The 6140-nt window shown below is 27.8% G+C and overlaps 1 protein-coding gene across 3 annotated transcripts in view; it reads left to right on the top strand.

Moving 5' to 3' along the window:
* Positions 1–6140, top strand: part of kuz (zinc-dependent metalloprotease kuz) — a 78124-nt gene that overhangs the window by 372 nt on the left and 71612 nt on the right. The window lies entirely within an intron of this gene.

Here is a 6140-nt window from a genome sequence, read left to right as displayed (position 1 = left end):
CACTCTTTCATTAGTTGGTTAGTCACTCTAGAGGGGCACTCGAAAATAGATATGCCTTTCTTGAGTAATAAAAGAATTTAAAAGAGAATATATATACATATACCAGAAGTATTTTACAATTATAAATCCGTAATCTCAATAATACTAAACCAATTTAATTTCCAGACTTGTTACTGTTATGCAAGAAAATTTATTATTACCGGTAACATGTAACTTGCAATTCTATTAGTAATTTTATGAAATTATTGAAATTTGAACGCTATTGAATTACTAAACAGTGTGAAGAATTTGAGGGATTTTTAATAACTGGAATTATATGGATAATGTAGATACTTTATGCTTCTATTATTTATTTAATAGGAATAAAGTTTGTAATGTAAATAGTAGAAACGTATGATAAATATTTTTCGAAAGAAACGAATTTGCATTTGTAACATAACCACTAATAATTTCTGTTAAAATGTTTTGATGGTATTCGTATAAATAACGTCAGGCTCGTTTATGTCCCTTTGGTATTGACGTTTCGAAATAAACATATAGATTTAGCGTTTTGACCAGGAAAATTATATTTTATCGCATAACTACCGTTATATTTATTCAGTTTTATACGAAACATCAGTTTAGGTAAATGGGCTCTTTCGTGTTGCAATTTTTTTATATATGTCTTTTGCATTTATTAAAAATATCCTTTTATAACATTTTCATTCTAAAATTCAAAAATTTTCTGCTTAATTCTATTCATCATTCTTATTTTATAAAATAATAATTTGCTATTATAAATTTTATACATGAATTTATATGTGTATAATAATTTAAACAAATTTTGAATTTAGTAATTAAGATAAAATTATATTTCTTGTCTATAAATTATTTAGAAGGTACGTTAATAACAAATTTAAATTTTATGTTTGAAAACGTTGATTTTAAATTCATTTAGAATAATTTGTTTTGAGTTTAAAGTTATATTAAATAACTAAGTATATACTGAATTTTTAATATGCACGAAACTCTCTTTAAATACTTACTAAAATCATAACCATGCGATGACGTTTTTATTTGGTAATAATAAAATATTTATTCGTCAAATATAGTTAAGTGCATGCTTTCGAAACAATATTCGTATTTCCATTTGTTATAAAATAAATATAATTGCATTTATATTATTTTAAAAACTGCAGTTTATAAATATGATATTTATTTTAGATATAATATCTGTTTATTTGTTCACTATATAATGTTACAATATTCCTATCTCTGCTCTATATTCATTTCATATTTTTGCTATTTATTATGACAACATCCGTTTAAACTATCAATTATTCGCTCGAATATTTCTTAACTCGTGCTCATTTGTAAACATACTTATAACTTTTGAATGCAATAATCTCTCGTATTCCAATTACTGTGTGTCTTGAAATTTAACATCTTTACAATTTTACCTTACCCTGTAACCACCCTCAAACTGCCCTCTAACACCTAGTATCAATAACGTATTAATCAATCTCCAAATTGATTCAATTAAGAAATTACACAAATGAAACAGAAAAAGTCAGAAACGATGAAATATCGTATAATATTTTCTTTATGAGAAAGCCAATAAATGGACACGAGGAATGTACATTTAATAGTAATAATAGGTGGATTCAGTGCTAGAATTGTGTACTTTAATTCAGGGAGCCTGGTCCAAGCGATCGAGTATGTGTGCTAAATTAAATGTCGGTCATCCAAATTAAGCTGTCCCTGATATTTGAATAATCTATTTGAACAAGCCATTCTATCGCGTACGGTCCATGTGGAAAGTAATTATTGTTCACGAAATGAAGTGTTCTTTGGCGAAATGTTTCGCGAATCTTGGTTAATAGAATCACACGAAATCCGGTATTAAGCTCAGCAACATTGCATGTTCAAAGTATACGTATCGGATACTTGAGCCCCTGATGGAGTAATTACATTTTCATCTTGGTAGGTTGGTTACTCCGAAGGAAGTGATACGTCTTCAACGTGTACAGATAATAGGTGTAGATATCTAGGCAGGTATTATGAGCCTAGAATGGCGTAGTTTAACAGCGAGTTGGAGAATTTTGCAAGGATGGTGTAGGGATCATAAACGATATGGGGAGACTTATGAAGATAGTGTGGCGAAAGTAGCTTTATTTTTATTACTTAATGTTACTAAGTTTTTAATAAGAACGGTTGAAAGCTTTACTTATGTTAGTAATAAAAGTTCATACAGTAGTGTAACAGTACATTAGTATAGTAAAAGATCTATATGTTGGTATAGTAAAAGTTTATACACCTTTCCCGAGTAAGCGTCTTAAGGTAGCCTTAAAACGATTTTCCATTTAACTCACTAGCGCCACCACGGCCCATATCTCCAATAATTTGTATGCCTGATTTTGATCAAATTATATTTCAATGACTGTACGCAAATTTTACTAATTTTCCATACTTGAAATTAATTATGATTTTGGTATTCTTACTCAATATTTATACCCAAAAATAATATTTAACAAACCTGTGCAAATTATTTTTGAAATAATGGCGTTTCTGACCTGTTTCCATTATCTTTACGTTATCTTAATTTAGTTTTAATATTCGTCATATTAAAAATGAGATTCAATGAAATATATTTTGATAGAAAATTGTTTTTGAATTTTTGTCCACTGTATACTTATACCCCAAAATAATATTTAACCGCCTGTACAAATTCTTGAAACAATGACGTTTCTGAGCTGTTTCCATCACCTTTACGTTATCTTAATTTAGTTTTAATACTCGCCATATTAAGAATGAGATTCAATGAAATATATTTTGATAGAAAATTGGTTTTGAATTTTTGCTGAAATCAAATCTGTGAAACAATAAATTTTTAATAGCAGACTTATGAAATATTGTCAGTAAATAATAATTTATTTATTAATTTAAGGTTTTAAAACATTATTTATCGCACAGATTATTTTGTCAAGACAATTGCATATGCAATTTTTGCATTTATTCAGATAGAAACGTAATTATATCTATTTACCATCATCATACAACGTTAATTAACTCTTTGATAACATTTAATTATCTCCGTGTATTATATTGAGGTACGTGTGTATTACAGGTAGTTTCAATGTTAATCAATTTTTGATTTGAAGAAGCTAATATGCAAACAGCTTCGTCAAAAGTGTAAATAACTTAATTCGAAGGATAATAGTCTTACTGGCAATCAGAGAAAATAGTTAAGTAACTACTACCTAACTCTGGGCCACACCTATGCTGTTACCGTCTGCCAACCCTGTAGATTATTAGCAGGAACAATAAAATTGCCATTACCTATACCAAGGATATAACTTTCAGTCTTGGTTCCTGATTAGAACTGTACGTTTAAGCTAATGTAGACGCAGAAAATGCATTTTCTATGACTAACCGTCAAAGTATAACCAATTTACGCTTATTATACGACCGGAAGGTAATAACTATGACGGTAATAAAGTAATAAAACTATACTGTAGATATAGGTATATTGCTATAGGTATATTACTATAGGTGACTATAGTCGTTCGGCAAAAATCATTTTCGTGCACTGGGGCGACTATAGTCATTAACCATCTGGTAATCTAAGTATATACATTCGATAGTCACATTTTTTGAAATAATCTAATTGAAAGACAAACGACAGTAAATAATAGAGAAAGGAGAGAATTATTGCGGTATATTAATAAATTAATACTATTATTATTTATAATAATAAATTAATTCTAGCAATTGGTTCACATTAGTATTAATACTATCAATATTAATAACATTATAATATTATTTATACTACATGTTTGACATCAACTTGAGTTCACATACTCTATTCTTATTTTTATCACCAAATATTATCAGTAAAATAAATTTATTTATTTAATTTAGTAGAATAATATGATATTAAATTTAATTAAATTTCTTTAATAATAATTTTCCAAATTTCATTGTACATTTACTCTAATACATGAACGAAGAATTATGAATAGAATAAACGTGAAGAGAGTTAGAGGGTGCAAGTGAACTTGTTAAATCTTTCAAAACTCTCTTGTATCTTTGGTGCCGGTTGTAAAAATCGGTTTCTTATCGGGAATGGAAAATATATGGTGACTCCAGATGTAAAGGGAATTTTTGGAATACTATCACGGGACATTGGGTACTAGATATTTTTAGTAGGTTGATTGGCCAACCTTTGATCTATGAACAGCGAGCGAAGGGAAGATAGAAGGGAAGAAGGAAAAACGATTCAATACTTCCGAATCTGCAGCAATCATACGCGAAACTATGTGGGCGATTTATGGTAGTCTCATAAGCCCGTTGACCTGGAAACAGTAAAATTCTTAGACAACCTCGACCAAAATTTTTAAAGATAAAACAATTTGCTAAATGCATGACAGTTTTGGCTCTGTATGCTGTCTGTCCTAAGATAATCATTATATGAATATAAAAGTTAAAAATTTCTTGTATATCAAAATTATATTCTTTCAAACCATTTGTTAAATTGTAATAGAAAATTGAATTAATAATATCAACAATATTTATTATTTATAATTTTCTGTTTTTGGATTGTGTATAATGTGTCATATATAATAAATAAAATTTATTTATTTATTAGAAAATATAGTATCAGTGTCTATGAAATTTGTGATGTATTTTTATATTAATTATATAATATTTTTTATTACATTGATTGGCAGTTATGTAACTATAATATTTACAAAATTCACATTTATGGAATATGTGCAATAATTTTAAGGTAATTCAGTTAAGTTTGTAATTTACAGTTTATTTGCAATTAATGGAATGCTTAGAGCTATTTCCCTAATAGTTATGTAATATTGCGATCAATTTCCCAGTTTGCAGCTGCTAAATTAATTTTATTTTTATCAATGTGTTGAACATTGTACTTACATTTAAAATTTTGTACTTTGGCTATATTAAATTCAGACAGCGAGCTTTGGAAAGGCAGGATATACTCAATTGTTACTAATAACATGTTTATTACACAGAAAAGGAAAAATGAGAAAGACAATACATATTAACAGCGAATGTAGCAACCATCGTGTAAATGACACACTGACCTAAATGATAGGCGGGACTCACTTCTCAATTGCTTTGACCAAGCAATTGGTCTTTAGGATCAATTATGAGATCAGATACATCCTACCCTATTTCTGTAAATACAGTTCTATTCTTTCTTTCATACCATCATAATGTATTTTTAAATGAAAGAATCACATAATTTAAAATAACAAAACACACGAGGCAAACTTGAAATAAAAGATTAATCGAATAAAAAGATATTTAAATTGTAATTATGAATATTAAAATATGATGATAAATTTCGAAATTAAAATTGAGAATGCAATAGAGAACTAAGAAAATTTCGAATTTCAATCATTTTCAAGGTTTTCATTTCCAAGTATAACTTTAAAAAGTTTCACTGTGAAATTGTGTCTTGAAAGACTTCTGAGTACGTCTGATACTCTAAATAAATAGTTTATGTATTTATCGATAAGTGAAGTAGATTAAACATTGTTGTAAATTATTATATCTTCGCTTGTGTTTTATTCAACTATCGACAGGAATAATTTATTCAGAGACGTTTCCGAGGCATCAATTTTTAAAACAAGTTTCAAACTCACATTTCAAGTTTTTAAAGTTTCGAGAGCTTCAGAGTCCTTCGAAATTTCAAATTCAAGACTCAAAAATTCCCCAAATAAGTTGCAGTCTGCTCCATTTAAATTTAAAATTGTTAAAAATAAGAACAGCAAAAAGCAAACCAACATATTTATTCAAACTATAAATTATATACAATAATATATAACGCATGTAAATTACACGAACATTTGTCAAATTGGTTAATTCCATAAAACAAGAAATGCATATTTATTTTAAATATAAAGATTAAACACGAATCAATTGTTGCAATACTAAATTCTTAAAAAATTCAAGAAGCAAAATAAATTTTGTAACACTTTGGCTTCAATTGGAACAATGATTGTATAATTTAATATTTGTGTGAAATATTCGAACTCAATTTTGTACGATTCCATTGGTCGTTCACTGATTCTCAAACCTACTACCGTCGTTATGTGTCGGAGTTTGGGAAACCGCATGAACAAAAA

This window comes from Eufriesea mexicana, unplaced genomic scaffold (assembly GCF_001483705.2).
Source record: "Eufriesea mexicana isolate 0111107269 unplaced genomic scaffold, ASM148370v2 scaffold53, whole genome shotgun sequence".
Taxonomy (NCBI): domain Eukaryota; kingdom Metazoa; phylum Arthropoda; class Insecta; order Hymenoptera; family Apidae; genus Eufriesea; species Eufriesea mexicana.
Note: the sequence above shows the minus strand (reverse complement) of the source record. Positions and strands in the feature narration are given on the sequence as shown.